The sequence below is a fragment of the Sphaeramia orbicularis genome, chromosome 3 (assembly GCF_902148855.1).
Source record: "Sphaeramia orbicularis chromosome 3, fSphaOr1.1, whole genome shotgun sequence".
Taxonomy (NCBI): domain Eukaryota; kingdom Metazoa; phylum Chordata; class Actinopteri; order Kurtiformes; family Apogonidae; genus Sphaeramia; species Sphaeramia orbicularis.
The window spans coordinates 27,405,071-27,431,612 of record NC_043959.1 but is presented as its reverse complement, the minus strand read 5'-3'; the positions used below and the strand labels follow the sequence as shown (position 1 = coordinate 27,431,612).

General features: G+C 36.1%; 1 protein-coding gene and 1 long non-coding RNA gene across 2 annotated transcripts in view; both read left to right on the top strand.

Annotated features, from left to right (window-relative positions):
- Window positions 1-26,542, top strand: part of vstm2b (V-set and transmembrane domain containing 2B) — a 176,236-nt gene that overhangs the window by 141,859 nt on the left and 7,835 nt on the right. The window lies entirely within an intron of this gene.
- LOC115413834 (uncharacterized) lies at window positions 1,675-2,928 on the top strand. The gene is made up of 2 exons (XR_003934516.1): window positions 1,675-1,767; window positions 2,842-2,928. It is a non-coding gene; the product is annotated as an uncharacterized LOC115413834 (long non-coding RNA).

Sequence of the window (26,542 nt, the reverse complement as noted above, 5' to 3'; positions counted from 1 at the left end):
ACGGGAGGAGAGCCCGGACTCAGCGTGGTCCGTGGCCCCACACAACATGGGAACGCCGGTAAAACAAGGCAGGAAACAAACAGGGAACAGAGACACACTGGGAGAAAAACCGGGGTATGCACCCGACGGCTCCGGGACCTCCCGAACCAACCGGCACGGAGGAGACCGAGCCGCCGTCGCTGAGGACAAGGGTGAGGACAAAGGTAAGTCTCAGAAAAGCCGGATATAGGGCAGGGAAGCGCAGAACGACGGTATAGAGGAGAGCTATGGAAAGGCGAACGAAACCAGGGATGAAAAAACTAAAAACACGGAAAAAACGAAAAAACGGGTCCCTTCAGTACCGGCTGAGTCCAGGTATGGCTGGTCCATTCTGTCACGAAAGGGAAAATGAGAGGACTCAAATGCACAGTACTGAAGGGAAAAAATAACAAGTTTATTTAACAAAAAATGAAAACCAGACAACGAAAAACCTAATACAAAAACTAAAGTAGAGTCCATAGGAAAAAAAACATACAAAACCTGAGTCAGAGTCCGTGGATGAATATGATCAAATGTCCGGGCTATGGAAAGGAGAGAGGAGTAATGGACCAGCGCTGCATGGCTGCAAACCAAAGCCTTAAATAGGCTGAAGGTAATTGGCTGCAGCCATGCAGCGCCAGCAGGTGAATCTGATGATGAAAATGAAAAGGTGGAGCTGAGGGTCGCACAGGCACAGGTCCATAACCAAAAGGGAGGAGCAAAGAGTCACAAGCACAGATCCTGACATTTAACACATGCCTCATGAATGTTAAAACCATGTTTGAGTGCTTACAAAAACCAGTCCCTACAGAAAAACACCATTATGCGATTACACAATTCAATGCATAGCCAAGCAAATAGCACACATTATGGGAGTCCACATTTTTTCAAAAAGGGCAATAATAATGATCTATGAACATAAAAGCTCTAATAGCCTTGAAACAGATGACCTTTTCTGCCTCACTTTAGAAGCAGGAAGCAATTATTTTATTTTTTAACACTTGTGACTCACTTGTACCATGTTTGAGCCATAAAGGTCTAAAACAGGGGTGTAAAACTCGTTTGAGTTCAGGGGCCACATACAGACTAATGTGTTATAAAGTGGGCCGGACCAGTAAAATAATATAATAATAGGATAAGAACTGATAAATAATGTCGACACCAAAGTTTTCTCTATGTTTTTGAGTGAAAAAAAAGGCAAATTCCACAATGAAAATGTTTACATCTACAAACTCTACTTGAACATAACATGAACAAATATGAACAACCTGAAAATTCTTAAGAAAAAGAAGTGCAATTTTAGCAATATTACACTTTAGTTTATCATTTATACATGTGCATCATAACTTACAGATCACAGTAGATCTACAAATACACAAAACATGTAGTAACAGGCAGAATATTGGTACAATTTCACATACTTTTCTTAAAACATTTGAGGTTATTGAAATTTTTTGGTTATTGTATTTTTTGTTATTGAAATTTTACATTTTTTACACCAAAACAAAGAGAGAAATTTGTGGTTTTCTTTATTTATAGGTTATTATGATACTGTTTTACTGGTCTGAACCATTTTAGATTGAATTGACCTAAAATAATTATAATAATCATAATAATCATAATAATCATAAGTGGTGACTTGTGCCACTCGCACAACTTAACCCAGGCCCTTTGGCACAAATCACCCCAGCCCCAGCATTTTGAAAAACTAGCATGATCCAGCAGTTCAGAGCTAACATCATGCTAATGGTATAGATAGGGCTGCTCGATTATAGAAAAAAACAATAATCACGATTATTTTAGCAATAATTGAAATCCAGATTATTAAAAACGATTATTTCTTAACCTTAAAGTTGTTTATTTTTTTTCCTTGCAAAACAAAGTAAAATATACTCTTTAGACATAAATAAAGCTTTTAAACACTAAAACAAAGTATGTTCACTTTTGTATGAAACAAAAAAAAAATCTTTGAATGTATATAAGTATACTGTAAATTAAAGTATGTTTCCTTTTGTAAACAAATTGCCTACTGGAATTAAACTGCAATAGATTTGCCATAGAACTGTAGCAATAAAAAACCTCACGTAAAGTGCAAATTATAAATTCAAGTATGTTCAATGTAGTAGCAGCTCGTGTAAAATGATGTCTTGAAGGCAAAACCTAGCGTTTGTCCAGTGTATTCACCATTTGTCTGACGCCCCCGTTGTTAATGGTGTTAATGAAGCACATACCTTTGGCCAGGTAATGGCCAATGGATTCTGTTATCTTTTCTCTCCGATGTTGATGAGTAGGGAGTTGCAGCGTAAAGAGATTCGGAGATTGAAAATTGCATTGCGGACGAAGTTGTAGACGGAGTTGTTTTTTTTTTTGTGTTTTGGTTTTTCATCAGATTATCATAAAGGTCGTGGTGGTTAAACTTTAGATGGTTACAAAGGTTTGAGTTACCGGTCAGTGTGGACACGAGTACGAAACACTTTTTGTATGTGATGTGTTTTTGCTCTTCGTCTTCTTCATCAAACCCAAAGTGATTCCATACAGTTGAATCTGACTTGCCTTTTTTGTTTACCAAGCGCTTCTGCTGTGATTCTCCTGCCATTTTTCAAGACCGCTAGGTACAACTTTCCTCTTGAGGTGGACCTGTCGGCTAGCTGACAGCTGTAGCTTAGAGGGGGGCGGGGCCGAGCAGCTCATGGTAGCTTGCGTGCACATGAATTAAAACAACTCAAAATTAATAATCGTTTTTTCTCGATTACATAATTTTTGTAATCGTTGAATGTAATAATCGAAATTGTAATTGAATTTCGATTAATTGCACAACCCTAGGTATAGACTCATTGTGTAGCCTATTAAAGCACTAAAACACATGTGAAATGTTTTTAAACTTGTCTATAATTGTTCAGACACAAGAATCAAAAGATCCTTGATCATAGAAATTTTACTTTGAAAAGCAAAAAACTGTTTTTGAGCTAAAATGTGCGTACCTCTCATGCCATGTGTCTCTTCCTTGTAGGATAGATGGATGGATGGCTCTTCAAAAATATGTGGTCACATGACCAATTTCTTTTATGGTTTTCTAGAAACAATGAGTGGCACTACTTCCCCCTGGCACAAATCACCCCACTCTCCCCTAAGTGCTGCCAATCAAGTCATGATAATTTCGTAATGGTGACCAAATACTACTGACAGATTTTTGGGTAAACTAAATAGAATAGTCTTACCTGTCACTGTTTCTAAAACAGGGCGTTTTTCTGGACTACTTCAAAAACAAATCAGATTTCACCAAAAAATCTGAACTGAGGAGGTACTGTCCCTGCTATCACTGGAAAAGCTTAGACACAGAATAGATAAAAAGGGAAGGGATTTGACTTCAACTCGGAACTTTTTTGTAAACTTTATTCAAAGCATCCCCTTCCAGTAGACTTCTTCATTCTTTCTCTTTTTTTTTTTTTTTTTATTTCTGTCCTCATCTTTGCAGTGACCATATAACAGTTTACTAAAAACAGACTATTAACACAACCATCAGACTGTAATCTTTATTTAAATTTCTTTCTTTTTTCATGATAAAAGTCAGTTTAATTGTGTGCCCCCTTTTCTTTTCTTTTCTTTTCTTTTCTTTTCTTTTCTTTTCTTTTCTTTTCTTTTCTTTTCTTTTCTTTTCTTTTCTTCATTTGGTTTTTATGGTTTTATGTTTTTATGTGATAGGTAGAATACACATTTTGTCTTTTAATTCTTCTTTCTTTTTAATTTAACTTAATTCTTGGCTATTTACAATCTGCATTTATTTATTTATTGTTGATGTGGTATGACTGTTTCTGTGGAGCGGTGACCGTATTTTGAATTTCCCCTTGGGGATTAATAAAGTCTGTCTGTCTGTCTGTCTGTGTCTGTCTGTCTGTCTGTCTGTCTGTCTGTCTGTCTATCTATCTATCTATCTATCTATCTATCTATCTATCTATCTATCTATCTATCTATCTATCTATCTATCTATCTATCTATCTGAGCCTTTGGGTGGGGTTTGATGTTTGTGTGTGTTGTTCTGCCTTGCACTACTCCATATGTCCTATGCTGATGTAGAGGCTTATTTGAAAACTGAAAAATAAAGTCTTTCGTAAACACTGGAAAACCCCTAAAGCCCCACAGTTTAAACAATGGGTCAACATGATGATAAAGACTACTTCATATGAATGGATGCTTCATAAGTTTAACAATAAGGATGGGACCACAGCACCAGTTTGGAAGTCATTCTGGTCTTACATAACTGTAACAGCTGAACTACGTCCCTCTAGTATTTATTTATTCATCTATTTTATTTATCCATTTTTTCTTTTTTAGAACTTCCACGCTTTGTAGCATTTTCGTTACTTTTCATTTATGTATAAAAGCCCTGTTTGCTAACACTAAACAACATTGTATAATTGTCACGTACCAAGTGAAAACTCCAATAAGAACTTGAATTATAAAAAAAGAAAAATAATAAAGTCTTAAAAAAAAAAAAAAATATCTGAATTGTGCATTAAGACCTGCTGTCTGAACGTACCCTAAGTTGAAGATAAATAGACACAAACACAGTGTATGTAACTCCAGAAAGCGTACCGTTGCTGATTGGGTTAATTTGGGTTAATACCGACTGAAAATGACTGACTTTGGTGCAAGTAACGGAGAAGAAGTGAATGTGTGGCATGGCAGAATGAAACTGGCAGGGTTTTAGAGAGCAGCATATGAATGGCCAGGAGCCAAGAGACACGGCCTAGAGGAAGACATTAAAACAGACAGAGTGAAAAGAATGGGGGATGAACGTTGGCTTTATTTACAGATGAACCTCCATCACCACAGGGTTATCAGCTGGAAAATTTAACACACGCTGAATTAAAAAAAAAAAAAGAAATGCAATGATTACTTAAACATCTGCATATGTATACACTTTTCTTATGCAAAGAAGGATCATTGTGGGTGGATATTTCTGGATACTGCAGCATTTCTTACACACTGGGAATTTTGCAGTAAACACTGTACACGGCTTTGGGAAAGGGCAGGAAGATGAAATAGAATAAGACAGAATCAGACACTGACACTGACGGACGCTGGCCTCTGCAGAGGACCGCGGCGTCCCCCCCCCTGCACAATCCGGCCTGACAGCTGCTCCATTCCCTTATCTGCACCAGCTCTTTGTGTGTGTGCTGATGCATGTGTTTATATGCGCGTTACAGGGTTGATATATGGTATTTTCCATTTAAATGTCATATGTTGAGCCTTTTTTTCCCGCTCGCTCTGAGTTCATGTGTCGATGCTTTGCTCGGAGATGAGAGATGCTGAAGCCCCTTATCTTACCGTTTCCACATTGGTTGCAATAGAATCTGTCCAAATAACCCAAATTGTGTGTGTGTGTGTGTGTGTGTGTGTGTATGCGAATAAGAGAGATCACGAAAAAAGAGAGTGAGACCATCTGGCTGTTGTTCAGTCTTCATGCCAGGTCACATTAGTGTCAGTAAAGCACTTTTCCCCTGTTTTGTTTCTATAAGAGCACTGAAGCTTGCATGTCATTATCATTATTATTATTGTTATTATTATTATTATTATTATTATTATTATTATTATTATTATTATTATTATTATTAGTCTGAATTGCTCTGATGAGACTGGACATTTTGTTTTTTTTTCCCCTTATCTTGACCGATAAAAACTTTAAACAATGGGTAAAAAAAAAAAAACAGCCTTTCTCATCCACTCTTAATAGCTTTACACATTTCACATAATTAAGCTTGATTTATTGCGTTAGCTAAAATAAAGAGATACTTAATTTTCACGTCTCCCCTGTTTGTGATGAATTGCTCCCCAGGATTTCATTTAGCGCCGCTTTAAATCATCTATTAAATGCTAATGTTCATATGGAGCCCAGAGGATATACTGCAGTCGGAATATCTGTTTGAATAAATGAAGGACATTTTATGACAGTTTATATTACAAACTATATTTTAACCTTACCTACACTAATAATACACCTTATCAGTCAGCGCTAAATGCAGGCATTGTGGCCCCAGTTGAATGATGTCAGTGCTGCAGAACGTCTTAGTGGGTTAAAGAGCTCCACCTGAAGGACGTTTTAAATAATTACATTTTCTGTGGAAGGTCAGTGACTAATAACTCTGCATTACATTTTCCACTGGCCTTGATTTACACGTGAATTGGCAACAAAAAATGATGAATAATAGCAACTGTGTGCACTCCGATCCTGAAACCTTTAGACATTACTGCCTGTATTAGTCTGACTTTTGTATTATTTGAAGGTGCAATAAAGTAAATTTGATTTAGCTGTAAAACCCTTACGCTTTCCTTGACATTGTTTGAAGAGGTCAAGAAAAAATGATATGAAATAGGGATGCACCAAATAGTCTGATTCAGATGGAAATTCAGTTTGGAACAGATTGATTAACCCTCAAAAGACCTAAACAACCATCAGCGACCAAAAGCATCGACTGATCTAAAATGTTTAATGCATTTGGAACCACTAATTCTATCAATACCTGTGAATAATTCAGGCAAAATGCAGTTTCTTAGCTTTTCAATAACATCATATTTGACCCACTTGGACGTTCAGAGGCTCCAGAGTGAACACAGAAATACCATCATGTTAGATTCAGCAACAAATTCCATGTAGTTTGATAAATTGCAGTGGATGCAGATGCTTTATAGCAGTGGCTCCGAACCTTTTTTGACTTGTGACCCCATTTTAACATCACAAATTTCTGGCGACCCCAGACATTCAAAACGGAGACTTTTTTTTGGGGCTAAAATTAATTTGTTTTTGATCATGTACTAGTTTGCTATACTATGTTGCAAATAAACATTAATTTTAGATGACATTTAGTCTATATAATGTATATTATTATGGACGGAGGCAGAAAAGCCAGGTGTAGATTACTGCACAAAGTGAGAATTTTATTTTCCTTGGTCAGGATATGTACAGTCAGTCCAGCTTGGATTTATAAGGCTGACAATTAATACTGAACAAACAATAACTCAAAGTATGAATTATGAAAGAGCTGCAGCATCTGAAACTGACCACAATGAACATTTGAAAGATAAACAGTACCACAGTGCTTCAGTTTCAGCTTCACAGTTTGTCATGTCTTTTGTGGACTGGGATTGTCTCTGTCAACTCACCATATATTTTTTATTAGCAAGTTTTTTTTTTGTTTTTTGTTTTTGTTTTTTTTTTAATTCTTATCAATGACTAGAAATTTCAGGCGACCCCATTTGAATTCCAGGCGACCCCATGTGGGGACCTGACCCCAAGGTTGAAAAACCCTGCTTTATAGGTTGTCGTTGTCGGGTGGAAACCTCCTAAGTCCATTTTTGGTCATTTTTAATTTATTTTTTTAACCCTTTCATGCAGAGCAGTCACTACATTGGACATCTATTCTACAGTTGTTCTCTTGTATATTCATGGATTTTGTTGTTTTAGTTGCTTATCAGAGTGGACATTTGTGCATCATCCCAAACACTGACAATTCATACAATTTCTGTAACTTTGCTGTTCTGGATAAACGTGATCTGCAGTAACATGTTAAGTCCAAAATAATTGCTAGTTGTTATTTGACTGTAATTAAAAGTTTTGTAAACAAAAAGCGTTTTTTTTTTTTTTTTAGCATATTATCTCCATGAGGGGAGTAGGAACTAGCATTAGAGTATGATAAAATGTGAGAAAACATCAGATTAGCTGCTGTAAAAGATGTTTTTATTTCATAGTTTTCACACTTTCTGATATTGCGTTTTAAATACATGCTTCTTTGCTTCAAAAATTAAATGCGTGGTGTCCAATTGAGTGGACATTTTTGTAACTCCATAAAAAATAGCTTCATTAAAAAAATTTCAATCTCATTGTTTTTTTTTTTATGCCTAAAGAGGAATACAAACACTCAAGAAAAAAATCTTGACTAAAGGTTAAACCGTAGCTGCACAAGTTAATCACTTAGTAAAACACATCATTACAAAACAGATTTATTTAGGAGTCCAATTTATTTCCTGATGAGGTCATTTTGTTTATAAATTGATTTTAAATACTAGTAATGTGTCATGTTATTATTATTTTTTTTTTGCTTAGAGCCTTGAAAATATGAATGAAGTGGATTTTCAGCACTCTTATCACTCTTATACTTTGTGAGGGTAAAGGGCAGGCTTTGTAGTCTTGTAGCGTTTGGGTAGACTACATAAACCATAATTTAATCATTCATTTTTTAAGTTTAATTTTATAAAGGAAAGAAATTAGATCAAGGATAGACTAATATTCAGATGTTGAATTTTTGAATAGGAAAATGAGGCTCCTGTTTAATTTTACATGAATGCATTAAAACATTAATCTGGTTAAATTTCTGTTACCATTTTCAGTCACAGATATACTTACTACTGACTGTCTTTCTGCTAAAGGTACTTTTTACAGTTCACTGTTTCTAGTTTTTGTATGAAGGCATACGTGACTGAAGTAATGATGTGATACAGAGCTTGAACATTGGGAAATAACTCATGTAAACAATGTGTGTTATGCAGGAAATTGAACTTCAGCTCATTTCACACAGGACTCAAATAAGTCATGGACCTCTGGTGATTTGTGTCTTTTTCTTTTTTTTTTTTTTTTTTTTTTTACATGAATTTACTGACATTTTCTGGTTCTGACGTCAAGACTCACTATTAACAGATTCATCACTTACAGATAACAGATGAAAAATACAAAAAATGTTTCTTCGTCTGGCTGTCGTTATATTCTGAGATTTAAGTTTGCACTTTTATTAAGAAAACAGATAAGATAAGAAAAGATAAGATACGATAAGACTTTTGGCCGCTGTTGCAAAATCTCTTGCAATTTATTTGTGTTTAAATGGGCAGGTTCTGCATGTAACGCAAGTGGACACGATGGGTTACACACAAAACCTGGAATGAGACTGAGATTCATGAAAAACCCACATGTCTGGATTAGAAAAACCACTAGGATCAACAAATTTAGCACAGTGTTTTTATTTATCGCGGTAAATAAGACCATTTCAAGCCATGTTTCCAGATCTAATGCACTGACACTTCGGTAGTTTTTCATGTCCCAATTTTGGTCCTATTTTTGGCCCCAGTATTTTATTAAAAATTCATTAATTTTGGGATGGCTCAGAGTAAGTATAATTTTTTGCACTTATCTGAGGTCATCATTAGGTACATCCTGGGGGGAAATATGTCTAAATTTGTTTTTTATTAATGGGTCTAAAAAGCTGGTAAATTGCCAGGTACTAAAATTAACCCAGTTTCATAGAAGCATCCATATTTTTTTTTCTGTTTTCAAATGCTTTTATTACTGTAAAACTGTAATGATGTGACTGTATCATTGCCGCCTAGACCAGTTCTCCCTTGAAAAGAGATCCCCATCTCAGTGGGACCAACCTGGTTAAATAAAGGTTAAATAAAAATTTAAAAAAAGATAAGACTTTATTGATCCCAGTTGGGGGAAATTTCACAATTGCATCATGAGTTTCCCGAATTTGCAGGCAAAGCTCTTAAAACTTTCAATTATCTTGACCAGTGCAGCCTTCACAGTCATCGACAATGAAACAGGCTGAATAAATGCACAAATTTCCACCAAATTCCAGAGATCTTAGTTCATATTCATCTTTTTGTAAGTAATTGACAGTAGAATTTTTGCTTTACGTCAAACAGACATGGCAGATTCACACAGAGTTAAAGATCACAGACGACCTTGGTGATTATTACAAATGAACCTGAGCTCCACAGATAATAATAAACCTAAGACAAATGGGACTTTCATAACACCAACAGGAGATCCAGGTTCATAGTTTAACTGTTACTGAAACTGCAAAATATATTTGCAGTTGTGGCATAAAATGGAAAATGTCAGAGTGTCCTATTGATCAGTTCCATGAATAATCCTGTTTTCTGACTTTTCTGCTGCTGTGAATTGTGGGATGGCATTTCCTTTGTTCTAGTGTATCCTTTAAGTAGGGTGATATGGGCAATTAAAATAAATCTAGATTTTTTTTTTCAGTGTTGCGGATGACTTTAATCAACTGTAAGGTCCTTGATACATAAAACGGTGGACTCAAATGCACGACTCCAAAAACTGAAGATTAACAAAAGTATTTTAATAATGAAAAAGTGATTTGAACAAAAAGCGCTCCAAAGGAGGATATAAAAAACTAATCAAAAGAATCTCTATGAAAAACAAAGTCCTTACAGAAAAACTGTGGCAAAACTGGTAAACATGAAAAAACCTGGTTTGGACACTTGACATGAACACGCAGACAGAATAAGACGAACTGGCACAAGACGAAGGGAGACAGGACTATTTATACATGAGGTAGGGGAGCACAGGTGACAACAATCGGGGGTGGAGCTGACAATCATGCTGGCGGAAAGAGTCTGAAACGAGAGGGAAGAGATGTGTACAAAATAAAGCAGGAAGTGCAAGACAGGACAAAATATGAACAACTCTAACTAAACATAAACTGATTCATCAAACAAAGAAAAAACACTGAAAACCAAAGACGAGACATGAGACACTAAACATTAACATGATTAACATATCTGACGAGACATGATATCAACTATTTTCTGGCAACACTATGTATATAGTGTATATTTACTTCCATTTCCTGTACATATGCAAATTTTGTTTTTTTCTGCTTTATTAGTGTATTCTATTTATATTATTTATTGCTTTTATCGCCACACTTTCCTTTTTTAGTAGTGTTTTTTTAACAGTGTCTTTGTATGCAACTGAGCTATTGTGACCAAGTAATTTCCTTTGGGGATTAATACATTTTGTCAAAGTCTAAGGTCACTTCACCCCTTAGTGCTCCCCCTTACTCCTACCCCTTGCACTTAGCACTACCCCTTGAAACAGAGTTGCAAGGGGTAGGGGTTGAAACATTCATTCATTCATTCCCTATGAAATGGGACAACCCTTCGAGACCTGTTACATCATCATCAGTCATCGATGCCGCTATGAACAGAAGCGACAACTTTGTTTCCGAAACAATTCATCATGCCGTCAGCAGCTGTAACCGTCTCTGTTGCATGGGCTTTGGTCATCTTTTTGTGGTTATCAACCACAAATAGCAGAAACGAATGATTAAGTTGTTTACGAAGAAAATACGTACACTTGTGTGTTTCTGTCATCACACTGCTGCACTTTTTCACTGTTTACCTCCATCTTGCAGATGATTCAAACAGAATGATGGGAGATTTCTCATACTCCTCCGTTTGTAGTGTGGTCCTGAAAAATCTCTGTTTTGGGGGCCAAACAGCCCTCCCACTTAGCCCTTCCCCTCTAACTCATCGAGAATCAGGACACCCCCACGCCTTTACGTGAACGCGCACAATGGAGGGGTAGGGGTAAGGGGTGAATTGGGATTGGGCCTTAGTCGAAGTCTAACATGAAGACAAAGCTTGACTCAGAAATAGGGCTGAACGATATGGACAAAATTTCATTTCTCGATATTCATGCCGGATATCTTGATATCGATACGATACGATATGACTATGGGTTTGGTGAAAACCAAGCACTTTCCAGAAAAATACAAACATCATAATATGAAAGAATGTGGAAAGTGCAGTTTTATTTACAAGAACTCACTGCCAGTCATCAACATTATCATAAAGTACGAATAAATGAAATTTGTTGTGACTTCCAGAGCTGTACATGCAGGGTGAGCGCGGGGGAAATCTATATCGTTTATATCGTTGCTTTTTCAATATTAATATCTTGAATGTTCATATCTAGATATCGATACGATAACGATATATCTTTCAGCCCTACTCAGAAATATTCTGTGTTTACTCAAACTACATGTCATATGTAGCAACATATTCACAAATACATTATAAGAAGCAAATATGTTGGATTTCAGATTGTTGTTGAGCAGCAAAAGGTCTCCGGAGGAATACTATTGATTTTGCTATTTAGTAATTTTTCACAGTTTTCGGAATAGAAAAACCTTGATTAGTCAAATAAATTCAATCTATTTCCTGGTCCTAGCGTATCCTTTGCTAAAGTAGATGCTGTAGGAAGGACTTTCATGTCGTTATCTTCTAGAGAATCCATTATCTTCATGGCTGCAACTAGATGTTATTGGGTCATTTCACTCACTTAGGACCCTTTCTAAGTACAAAGGACTACTCAAGCAGAACATAGGTGTAGTTTAATGCACAAAAAGACAGACTTTATTCGTTGTTACTTGAATAAAAGTGAGTTTAGCACCCTTTCTTTTTTACTCTCTGAAAGTTCAACTTCTTCTTCTTTTTTTTTTTTTTAAATGGGATATGCTTGAACTTATTTAGCAAATGTAAAAAGCATCATATTTGTTTAAACTAGACAGGAACGTTACGGTGCGTTACACCACGGACATTAACTGAGTCAGTATAAATGGAAGCCTTGTTTAACAGATGATGTTATTTTTCTTTAATTACTTAAAAAATAGTCTCGTCTGCACGCGTTGTGATATACTGCAGTCCAACGAACGTTGAGTGGACTTGGGGAATAACTGACACTCTTACTAATGGTGAATGAGATTGCATTTTTCATCCAGGCTGTCCCGAGGGAAATTAAACTCATTACACAAGCCACTTTAGAGGGGAAATACAGTAAATTAGGCTATTTGAAGCTGTCAGACATGATCATATTTTAAACATCATATATATCATTTTGTATAGGATTCTCTAATACTTATTTATCCTTCCGGTTTCAATAAGCAGGCTCAGACCGGCATTATGAGGAAGCCGCTGGATCTAATATGTTCAGCTGTAGAAACTCAGGATGAGCTTATCAACAGTTTAATGCAGAGTCAGTGTAGAGGAAAGATCCGCCGCCTTTCGTCAATGTTACACCAACTTTCAACCTTTGCCACCGAATGTCAATGGAAATCATTTACACACACGGACATATATGGCTTCCGTTTGCGTCAGTCAGCAATAAAGTCAGGATAATACGTCACTTACAGTAAAAAGGGCGCTATAATAACAGATGGAGCTGTCCTCGTGGGCCATCAGTCCCAAGAATACGCAATCCGTAGAGGGATCACAGAGGTTACACAGGGTAATGCAGTCTATTAGATAATACTGTTTGTGTCAGATGTGTCAGTCTGGTGATTGGGCGGAGTGATCCTGCGTAACCCCTGAGCACGACTCATGACAACAATCAGCTCCGTTAGACTGACAGTTACTGCGTTTGTAGTCCGATCAGCATCCAGGACGTCAGCATCCTGAAAAACAAGCTGCTGAAAGCGTCTCGGTGCAGCTGGGTTTGGGTTAAATGACTGTAAAGTGAAGCTTTTTTACATTTAACAGCTTGTTTTGTGGGATTTCTGAAAGGTTTATAGTGCACTTAAAACAAATTAAGTAACAGCATAGTGACAGAACGCAGATGCATTGTACACACCGAGCTGTTGACCTGGTCCACATGGGAAAACAAAGAAATGCACAGTGCGTCTCTGTACTGTGACTGTGAACCGTGGGATAATTGACCAAAGCGAATGCAAACCTGTCAGTCTGTAAATTTAAATGAAATCTCAGTGACAAGTGGTGGCAGTTGATAAATTGTTTTAGGCCCTAGAGTCCACAACATGTTTTTAAATTCAAGTGTAAAGGGGCTAAGTGTCGGATTTCTACTGTCAAATACCACAAAAATGACCTAAAATGATCATTATAGTGTTTAGTAGGGGTGTAATGGTACAGAAAAATTTCGGTTCAGTACGCTTTTGGTACAGGGGTCTTTGGTTCGATACATTTTTGGTACAGTAAAGGAGACCAGTGAAGGTGGGGGGGTATAATGTCCCACAGGTAACTAACTACCTGTGGGACATAGGACATTTCTACAAAATACTGTTGTCATTTGTGCATTAACAGGCACCCCACATGTTATGTATTTTTGTATTTTTGAATGTTCAATGTTCGTTTATGGCAAACACTGTAATTTACTGAGTGTTTTTGAACGCCTCACAGTATTCCCTGAGGTGCAGCATAGCCCGGCCCGAGCCATATGCAGAGCACAGCCCTTCTACATCAAACTACCCTTCTCAATATTAACATTAGTATCTACATTAGTAAAACCTCCTTTATAGTCGCCAGGTTTGTTATTATTGACTTTCTTCTTCTTCTCTAAAAACTTTACTCTTCTTATTCAGCCAGTATGGTAATTGGATTGATTGTTTATTGTGGTGGATTGATTGAGAAACGGTCTTTCCAACGTACAGGATGCATGGAAGTATGAAGGCAGTGACGCATGATAACGTTAGAAACAGACAAACCTATTTACACATGTGAAGCGAACATAAATGAGCTTTAAGGTTCTCCATCAGCTCCCAGTTACGTTTCGGTGCACAGCCAGGCTCCAGCCGACCTCTGCGTCCGAACCGTACCATTACATGAACCGCAATTCAAGAATCGCAATCCGTACCAAACTGTGGATAACCTGTACCATTGGATCCCTAGTGTAACATTTAATTTGAATATTATTTTATTTCCAAATCATTAATTTTTGGTTATTATTTTGAAATTTGTTTATGTTGTAATTTACATATTATGTCATTAATTATTTACTCAATTTATATTATATATTCTTTTATTATGTTTCTTCTTGCCTTTTCTTAATATTTTGGTTCCTGCCTATTGTTTGTAGTACAACCTGTTTTGGCGTGACAAGAGAGTTAAGTCCGTGATGGAGCACGAGCAGTGAATGTTGTGCTGAGCTGCTGATAATAAAGCTGGCTGAAACTGTCCTGCCGTTTGGTGATTATTAGCACGGAAGACAACAAAACATATCAACACCAAGAATACCATTGTAACCCGCCTTACCCACAGCCCCGGTTAGACAAGCAATATTTAAGGGTTACACTAGTTTTGACAGACACAACTTGTTAAATCACAGTGACCTGGAACAGACGAGGATAAGAAGGAACACCTTTTCCATCTGTATTAAGCCCAATCCAGGGCTGATCATTTGGCAGTAGCACCTTACCATGACTGTACGCTAACACAAAGTAAAGTGTAACTTAGCTACAGGAGGTCACACAGAGGGAGGAGGGAGGAGACACTGAACTTAAGCTACGGTGACTCCACTGGGCGGCGTGTTTCGATTTCTGTTTGCTTCAGTGTCAAATGTTAGAAAAGTCATCAAAACTCATTGAAAGCCAACACACATCGGCTTCACCTGCTGACTTCTGCAGTATCCATGAACAGACACTGCGGTGCTCTGTGACCACATGATCTGAACAAGAAATGTATTAATCTGATGTCAATAACAGATAATTAGCTTAAGTAAAATAAATATGTTAGATCTGTAATATGCCTCATATACAGTGAACGCTTTGGACCAGATGCAGTAGATGTTAACTGTACATACTGTGACAGCGCATAAGTGCTTTTTCTTGCATTTTAAAGTAAAATACTGAGTAGCAATGAAGAGAAAATATCATAAGTAGCAATAATATAAAATATTATTAACTCAGAGTGGATTTCCAAAGCTCAGATTGGCTTATTTAATACTCTCAGGTTTATATATCACGTGTCTGTGCAGTAAAATCTTTCATTCGATTCCTCTCCAGATGCTGCAGATACATAATGGATATTAATGAGTACATAAAATGAATCACCCACACATAACATCGTACACCTACATAAAGCTGGCAGTAAATGTATATAATCTCTAGTATCATATACATTCAGTATATCGAGGTTTTTTAATGAATGCAGGGGGTCACGTGAACAAATCTGCACGTTACACACTGTAATAAACCGTAACAAAAACACATTTTATATCAAAGGCAAAACAAGACATTGACTCATGAATGTGCTCTATAGACATGTTTTTTTTTTTTTTTTTTGCCATAACAGAGATAAAGCTTGCAGAATCAGTGTTATGTTTTAAATCACCTCTTAAAACACATTTTTATAGACTTGCCTTTATGTGATGTTGTCTCTTTTTAATGTTGAATATTTAATTTGACCCTGTTTTGGTTATTCATTTATATTGACATACATGATGTTGTTTTATTCCATTCCTTCATTTTGCATTGATCTGACAGCATCATGTTATGTTATTTCTGCCCTCTACTACGATACATTTAAAGTTATTCATGATTTTGTGTTTGCTGTACTTATCTCTTTTATTGTGTTGTGTTGTTTTCTATGTTTTCATTCTGCTGTTGTGCACTTTTGCTTTGTCTGTCAAAGCACTTTGTAAACTCAGTTTTTAAAGGTGCTATAAAAATAAAGTTATTATTATTATTATTATTATTATTATTATTATTATTATTACAAGTAAACAGTGTGACAGATTTTTCTCATTGCTGCACTGGGCATTTAAACCGACCATCCCAAATTTAGACTAACTGTTGAGTGAAGCCCTCGGGCAGTGAGGAGCTATTACTAATCTGATGTCCTTCAATCCCACACAGCCAGGTCAAATAAGACACAAAAACAGGCGGGACAGCTGTCTGCACTTGTTATTTTATTTTATTTTATTTTTTTGGGCCTGTATTTCAGACAGGACCATTTTTGTCAAAACCAAATTATTTCATCCGCATCACTTCCAATTAGCGATATTTATACTAGGATCACCCTGTGCATCCTAAGCAGGAGGTGAACACCCGCCTGTTCTTCCATGAGCAAATGTGGAAGCCAAGGCAGGAAGAATAAACATCAGGACCCCTTTAGGAAACATCAGAACAGTCAGATACATCATGAGTAGAGGAGGGTTGTGAAGAAGAAGATCAGCGCTGGCAGCAGGATGAAGCAGGAATGTTTGCTAAGCAGTTTAAAGCTGCACTACCTGGTGGTTTTTCGCATCAGTTGGGGGGAAAAAAATGACAAAATTCCCTTTCAGCATTTTGTATTTCAAGTGTTCTTAGAGGACATGAGACTTCTGCATCTATTCCTTGGCTGTGTTCTTCAGGCTGTAGAAAACTGACCACATGATGCCCAGATTTTTGTGAGTCATAGGCATTTTCAGACAGGTACAGGGGCTGAGTATGTGATTGACAGCTTCAATAATCCTTAAGGACCTAGAGTTATACTTGTGTTGACTTCCAAGTGGATGTTTTTTTCTACATTTAAAGCTTCCCGAGGGATTTATCACCATTTATTGTTATTTTATTCTCTGTATTTTTCACCCAAAATCAGGTATTTTTTCATTCATCGATCACATAGATGTTCAACTTTGAAAAACAGGTGGATGGATGGATGGATGGATATGTTCAGAAAAGGTTATTATATCAAAGTTGAGAAAACTGAAGAAAAAGTAGCTTTTCCGCCAAAATATATCATTAAATAAATATTTAAAACAAGCATCTTTAACCATTGTGATTTATCAAACTACATAGATTTACTGTGGGATAAATGTTGCAGAAGATGAGAGTGTTTCTACATTCACTACAGAACCTCTGAATGTCTAAAAAAAAGGCACATCTGATGCTGCTGAAAAGATGAGACACTATTTTACCTGAATTATTCACATTTTCAGACAGGTACAGGGGCTGAGTATGTGATTGACAGCTTCAGTAATCCTTGAAGACTTAAGAGTTATACTTGTGTTGACTTCCAAGTGGATGTTTTTCTACATTTAAAGCTTCCTAAGTGATTTATCACCATTTATTGTAATTTTATTCTCCACATTTTCCACCCAAAATCAGGTATTTTTTTCATTTATCAATCACATAGATGTTCAACTTTGAAAAATGGATGGATGGATTCATAAAAGATGAGTAAATTCAAAGGTTATTATATCAAAACTGAGAAAACTGAGGAAAAAGTGGCTTTTCCACCAAAATACACCATTAAATAAATATTTAAAACAAGCATCTTTAACCGCTGTCATTTATCAGACTACATGGATTTACTGTGGAATAAATGTTGCAGAAGATGAGAGTGTTTTTAAATTCACTACAGAACTTCTGAATGTCTAAAAAAAGGCTCATCTGATGCTGCTGAAAAGATGAGAAACTGTATTTTACCTGAATTATTTACATTTTCAGACAGGTACAGGGGCTGAGTGTGTGATTGACAGCTTCAATAATCCTTAAAGACTTAGAGTTATACTTGTGTTGACTTCTAAGTGGATGTTTTTCTACATTTAAAGCTTCCTAAGTGATTTATCATCATTTATTATAGAATTATTCTCTGTATTTTTCACCCAAAATCAGGTACTTTTTACATTTACCAATCATGTAGATGTTAAATTGGGATGGATGGATGGATGGATGGATGGATGGATGGATGTGTTCATAAAAGATGAGTAAATTCAAAGGTCATTATTTCAAAACTGAAGAAAACTGAAGAAAAAATGACTTTTCCACCAAAATATACCATTAAATAAATATTTAAAACAAGCATCTTTAACCACTATCATGTATCAAACTACATGCAGGGTCCCCGCAGGGTTTTAAAAAGTCTTAAAGGAGGGATATTTTGCTTTTTTTAAGTGGAATTATGCATTTTAAAACATCTCCCTGTGGTCTACATAACTGTAAATGCTATGCTTGGGTCTGAATTCTTCATTAATTCAACTCCACAGGTCCATCTTCAACACTATTTCTGAGTAACGATACCAGAGAGGTCGTTTTGAGTGCTGGCCCTTTAAATGCAAATGAGCCACTTCATGCCCCACCCCCTCCAAGTTGTTGGCTGCTCTGTCCCATTCAACCAACAACTGAATATTTTAGGTAATCAGCTCAAAATTTACATCTACATTTTTTACAGACATTTTCAGACATATTTTCAGTATGGACTATAACCGCTGCTGCTGACAAATAATTATGTCGTACTCAGAGAAATGTTAGTTGGAAGTCTTGACCTTATATGTGCAAATGTGGTGATGAAACTAGGTATAGACCTAACAAATTAAGAAGGAATTAAAACGGGTTGTAGAAATCCATTAGATTTTTGCTGGAATGAATATGAAGTTAGCTTTGCAGCACCTGGAGGGTTCAAATTCAAACTTTTCAGACTGATCTCATAAAATCGCGTTGTATGTCACGCCAGTTCTTACGGCATTTGGCATGCTATACATACGCATTTTCATCCCTACGTTTGTTATTCAATGCCATTTGATAGCGTGTCAATATACGTCAAGATCTCCAGTTTACATATCCGTAACCACTTACCCTAAACCTAATCCTAACCCCTACCTGCTAATCGCGTGGTTTTTGACACGGCATGAACATACATGCGGAAAGCTTATAGTGCGTCCAGATAACACACCAATTAAAAGTGGCATGTTATCTGTCTGCAATTTATGATATCATGTTGAACTTTCTGAACTACTAAGGGTCCAAATACACAAATAAATGTACCAAAGACTAATAAAAGTAGGTTTAGCAAAATATGACCCTTTAAAAGTCTTGAACTTACAAATCTGCATTTAATACCTTAAAAAAGTCTTTAAAAGTTATTAAAGTTGATAAAGTAAGTCTTAAGTTATGTTGCCATAAACTGTCTAAAATGTGTCTGGGAAATGTCTGAGCCACAAAAAAAAGTAACGTTAGTCGACTCAGTTCCACCCGTTCCAACCCCACAATTTATACTGAAATTGGGAACCAGTTGTCCCAAACTTTGCGTTGGAGTAAATAAATGCTGCTGCAAAACGGGCAGTGTATCCTTGATATGTACAGCAATTTTGTGTTTTATGCATAGTCAGAATTTAGTCTGATATGTGAGGATTTTTGAGTCACTTAGGGAATCTGACAGCAATTTAGGGTAGGAGAAGGATAGAGAAAAGGGGCGGGAAATTATAAGTTAAACTTCATCCCGCTCCTTTTCGAATGGTTGACTTTCTTTTTTATATAATTCTTTTGTTTGATTTTATTGCAATATTCAAAATAAACAAACAAATTCTAGGAGTCACTAATTTTTGCCGGTATGGCTGTGAAATGGGCATTAAATTCTGTTCTAAGTACTTAAAAAGGTCTTAAAAAATCTTAAAGTTAACTTGTAGAAACCTGTAAGAACCCTGGACATGGATTTACTGTTGAATCAATGTTGCAGAAGATGACAGTGTTTCCATATTCACTACAGAACCTCTGAATATCTAAAAAAGGCACATTTGATGCTGCTGAAAAGATGAGAAACTGCATTTTACCTGAATTATTTACATGTATTGACAGGATTAAGGGTTCAGAAGGTATTAGACATTTTCGATGCGTAGATGCTCTTGGTCGCTGGTGGCTGTTTAGGTCATTGAGGGATAATTTATCACTGATCAGATTTAGTCAGATCTAACCTTGACGTGACTCGACTGCTCTACTGGTGGCGTTTGCTGGTATGGTAATCAGCTGTTGTCTGTCGTGTTCTGGGCTTGACTCCATGGTCCGTGTTGTGACCGCTGTCCATGGTGCTGAAACCAGTTGTCCAGTACTGGCATCAATGGACAGGAACCCAACTGACACAGATGTACAAATACTGTCTGTTCTAAGTACTGGACCTAATATTTTACACATGGTATATATGCCTTAATGTTCCAGACTTGCTGCTTTCTGAAATGCAGGGACACCCATGAAAATGTCAGTCCATTTAGAAATTCCACCAGTTTGTTGCTGAGGCACGTTCACTTAGTCTGATGTTGTAGATTCTTGTTTGTTGTGATATAGATCAATATTGGTCTTTTCCCTCTGTTTAGCCTCCTGAGGCCCAGGAAAGTACAAGTTGTGGCTTTTTTACATTAAAGAATTGCCTTTATTGGAAACAGCACAATGCAAGAGTTTTTTCAGATGCATTTTCCAATTTTTTTAGGGAAAGTCCTTTGTTTTTCCAATAAAGTTGTGAAACTCTTGTCCCCTACAGAGGACCAAAATGCATTGCTGGGTCTCAGTAGGATATCACTGCGTTATTATGTTTTAATAAGGTCACCCATTAAACTTGCTTAAATTATTTTATTCAGCTCCACTTATTTTTACGGATCTTGGAAAATCTACTTTTACTCTTTTTGCAACTGCAACATGAAACAGTAGCAGGAAAAGCTTAAGATTGTTTCCTTTAGATAGGCCAATTCACATTTTTAATGTCATTATTACTAATAATTGTTTTACCAAGTTTAAATTGTTATATTTTTATTGATTTTACTTGTTTTATTGGTTCATTATTTAAGGTTGTTTCACTTTTATCACCAGTGATTACCCACGTCTTAACTGTAATAAGATTTTTACCCCACCCCCTGAAGGGGAGGCAAGGGGTCTTGTTTTTAGTTCAGTTTGTTTGTTTCTTTCTATGTTTAACACTCTAGCAGCAAAACTATTGGTTGAATTCATACCAAATTGGGTTTATAGATTGCCAGTGACCATGAATAGATGTGGTTACATTTTAGTAAAGGTAGGTCAAAGTTAAAAATTTTTAAAGAATTGTTTTAATCTATTTTTTCTCTCATTTACTCATAATGGATGAAATTTCAAATGTCTGTAAAAACATCAGTTTTGTTTCAGTGTACTTCAAACTTGGCACATAGCTATACAGAGGCAATTGATATGCTGACATCAGCACATGCATAGACATGATGACATCAGCTGGATCGATGCCAAGATAAGCTACAAAACCTGCGAGGGGCGGGGTTTGTTGTACCTGGAACCACTTGTATTTTATTTTTTAGGTCTTCTGTTGTTTCCAGAATCACTATTTTTCATGTTCTCTTACTTACATCGCAATTTAGGCCTTCAAGTCAATATATTCCAATATTAAACAAATGGTGCCAGGCACAACAAACCCCGCCCCTTGCATGTATTGTAGCTTTTTTTGGCATTGATCCAGCTGATGTCATCATGTCTATGCATGTGCTGATGTCAGCATTAACAAATTTCACCCATTATAAGTAAATCGGGAAAAAAAAAGAATTAAAAATTCATGAAAAATGTGAACTTTGACCTACTTTTACCAAAATGTAATCACATCTATTGTTGGTCAGTGGCAATCTATAAACCTGACTTGGTATGAATTCAATCAATAGTTTTGCTGCAAAAGTGTCAACAATTAAAAAAAAAAAAAACTAAGAAACAAACCAAACTAAAAACAATACCCCTTGCTTCCTCTTTGGGGGGTGGGGTAATAAAGGTGATATATATTACACACCCATCCTAAAAAAACAGGTTCTGCAGGATTTTCTCTGTACTCAGATTCAACAAACAACCTACTTTTCCACACACCATGTTCTTGTTTGTTTGCATAATTTAAGAGCATTACGCCAAGTCCTAAGCAAAGTGAGCCTCTGGTCTCTAGTTTCTCCACTTCATGTCTTTTTATGTAGAAATGAGAGACAAATTGGGGGCAAAAACCCCCAAATATATAAATAAAAAAAATAAATAAATAAAAGATGCAGAGTGATTCAGACAGGTTTGTACAAACAGTGTGCTGGGATGCCAGCTGTGAGCGGGGGTGTCCAGTGTTTTACATGACTGACTGGTCTTAATCTCTGAACTTGAACTGTGATTTAGTTATTGAAATTGCATCACATAAACACAACAAACACATTTAATAGAGATAAGTATCATTAGAAATAAAACACCAAATGTCGGTTGCAGCCCTGGCTACAGCAGCCAGACTCACAGAAATATGTTTCTTTTGAACAGGTCTCATCTTTTTGGGTGGCTTGAAATTGCTTGTGGGAAAGATTATAGATGTAGCAATTTAAGAGGAACAAGTCCCTGTCCCTGTGAAATATGTTGCTTTCAAATGTAAAGTCAAATGGTCACCCAGTCGAAAACATGGCTCACTGTTTTCGAAACCCTTCCTTTGTTCAAAACAGCATAGAGGCTTTTTTTTTTAATGTTCTTTTCCCTGAATATATTAGAAAAGGCTGAGGGTTATTGGCCTTTACTGTTTTACTATATGATATTTATCCTGCAGCAAGAAACAGGAATAGCATTTTTTTACATTAATTTAAGTATTACTGAGAGTTTTTTTTATTATTATTAAAAAGGAATAGTGTAATGTAATGTACTAAGTCGATAATAAGTCAGTATTATTTATGCACTTTAGCCCAGTCTCACTAATGAGTCTCAAGAGGATTTACATTCTGTGTTATAAGTAAGCCTTCCACTAAGGTTATGTTAGAAGAAAACACATTTTCACACAGTATTCTACTTCTGCAGAGGAAGAGCAACAATGAAGTAACGATGCTGCTGAACTTTAAGCATCTTCTCATGTCCTTGTTTTATGCCTCCTTGACTCCTGGATTTGTCATGATGCATTCCAAAGCGCTGGGAGGTAGAATATATCTCACTTGGCAGACTGATCTCATGAAATCGTGTTGTATGTAATGCCAGTTTATTGCATTTGGCGTGCTATATGTACGCATTTTCATCTTTTCACGTGTTATTTAATTCCATTTGATGGCGTGTCAATGCACTAATCGCTAACCCTAAACCCAACCCTCGCTGCTAATCACGCTAGCTGGTGATCATGCTAACCACTAACCCAAAATCTAACCCTAAACCTAGACCTAATGGCGTGTTATTTTATACGACTTAAATATACATGCTGAAAGCTTATAATGTGTACGGATAACACGCCAAGTAAAAGTGGCGCGTTGTCCGTACACAATTCATGATATCACATTGCACTTGAAGTTAACTCCCACCTCAAAGAATACCAGGTGATTCATGTTGAACATAAACAACAAATATGGAGATCGCACATCTAAGCTCCTATTTGCTTTGTTACTGAGGAAGCATTTTGACTATCAACAGTCCAGTGATCTCATATACGCAAACTAGAACCTGACCGATTAATCGGCCGATTATAGCGTATCACCAGTTAACCAACATCAGCCAATATGTAGCCGATATATTAACTTTTTTTGCTGCGTGGAGATTCTGTCGCTCGCTGCTCCTGTGTGTGTGTGTGTGTGTGTGTGCTGCCTGGAGAATAAGAGGAACTTTAAAGCGAGTTAGTTTGACTTTCACTCCTGCTGGACAATGACGCTATCACCCCCCACTGCTTAAATGTGTGAAAAAACTCACTTGCACAGTATTCACATAGTGATAGTTATATTCATTTGCTCATATTAATTGGCATGTTGGTCATTTCTGCACTTTCAACTTTCAGCATTTCAACTCAATTTGGTATTAACGAGAGTAAAATGGCTCAGCTTTCATCAGTGTCTGTGATTGCTGACCGGCCTCAGGAGGCTGATGACCCTGCAGATGGAAGGTTGTGACAGACCCAGGTCATCACTGCTGCATTGTTGCATTTTCCCTGTTGCCAAATACCTCAGTGTTGTGATGACTTTCATTTGGGATGATATTGCATTGTGGCGTTGGGTTGGAGAAGTAAGTGCAACTCTAATGAGATCAACCACAAACATGATTCCTGCACGATCCACACTGTAAAAAAATCAGTAATTTAACAGAATTTTCACCATTTATTTTACAGATTTTTCCTGTATTTTTAAGATACAGGAAAATATCAATGAAATTATAAAAATAAACTGATTTTACACGTCAAATGTAAAATAACACGAATAAACTGTAACTGTGAATAACCAAAAAATCTCAATTTTTTAAAAGAATTTTTTTCTTTTTTCACTGAAAAATACAGTTAAAATACATTTGCAAATGTATTGTAATTTCACAAATATTTCTTTTCTATTTATGAGATTAAACTGTTAATTTAAAGTTTAATATTGTAAAAAAAAAAAAAAAAATAATAAAACAAGATAAAATTACTGACAATTAACTGTTAAAGAAGTATTTGTTCTTTAAGTTTAACATGACTTGTTTGTTAATTGACAAATATCTTGTGTAATTACGGCAGGTTTCACAACAAAAATGTTGAATAAATGTATTTTTGTGAGTGTATAACATGTATAAGCACTGATAAACTGTCCAAATACAGTTTTTATCAGTGGATTGTACAACTTAGTCTCATTGAAAATTATATATATATATATATATATATATATATATATATATATATATATATATATATATATATATATATACACATATATACATACATATATATATGTATATATTTATTTATAGGTAATTTGATTATTTTAATACATGTAAATATTCTTTATTAAACAATAAAAAGTCAAAAAAATATGCAAAATCTCATGTAAAGTTGGGGCAAAAAACTGTTTTTTAATTATGGAAAATTACTGTATTTTTATGAGATGGCTATTTCCCGTTATTTTACAGTATTTTTTCGGCACCCCTGCTGCCGGAATAATACCTTTTTTTTTTAACTTTTTTTTTTTTTTTTTTTTTACAGTGCAATCTGTAGCATTTAATTAATTCACTGTCATCCAGTGTTTAGAGAATATCCCTCCTGCCTCTTCCGTCGGCCATTTTGTCCTCTGCTCAGGGAACTCCTAAGCCCTTTAAAAGTCCTCTTCTCTGCTCTTAACAGCTCTCACCTCAGGAGCTCTCTTAAGGGCTAAGATTCTTTAGGAATAGCTTTTATCTTTACTAGGATCTACTCTTTGTTTTTAGGGGAAATTCTAAGAAAACATCATGATTCTAAGAATTTTCTTAGAATTTGGACACTAGGAACAACTCTTTGCACAAAGAATCTTTAGGAATACGGGTCCAGATATGTAGTGAATAAAAAAGGCAGGAGCAAACAATTTCCTTTTTCATAAATGGTACTAATGTAAAATAATCAAACTCGTGTGTTACGTATAAAGAAATTAAAAGAGTATAAGATCCCTACCTTAGTCTCGACACATTACGCCACGGTGTGAATTGAATTAAAAGTTAATTATGAGTTGACATGAACATTGTCCTGCTCATCTGATAAACATCATAAAATCCTGAACCTCCCTGTGTCTTTTCCTCAACTCCTCCGCTCACATCTCAGGTGGGAGGGACGGAGACGTGAGGAGAGGAACTGAAGGAGATACAAATATGGAAATAAGACGCGCAGACGGATCAACATGCAGCTCCAGCCTCAATCTGTCACCGTGATGTGTAGAATATCTACCCATCAAATGCATCTCCAGGACACTATGACACCTTTTCCCCATTTAGAAGCACAGGCACTGGTTCCATTTTGTGTCTAAAATCAGTAACAGCTTTGTTCTGGATTGGTCTATGGTCATAATAATAATAATAATAATAATAATAATAATAATAATAATAATAATGATAGCTATCAAACAATTAACATTTTTAATCAGATTAATAATTGTTGCTGTCAATTAATCGCGATTAAATATCATTCATTTTTTAATCTCTATTAATCATGTTTTATTATGCATGAGCGAAAAGACTCAAGAGAGAAGGGAATATATATGCAAGTAACATATTTATTAAACACCTTCAGCAGTTTCAACTAAACAACTTGAAACAAAACAACTGTAAACAACTGTTCCGTCTTGTTTTTTTTTGTCCTCATATTTCCAGAGGGCCAACGTGCTGTTTAGTGTCTTCCATCCTTATGGGTTGGTTCTGCTGCCTGTCACTACCGGATCAACTGCCCACTTGTTCATGTGCGACGCTAACTCTACTTGGAGAAACTGCCCAAAATGTGTTGCCACAGACGTTCAGAATCA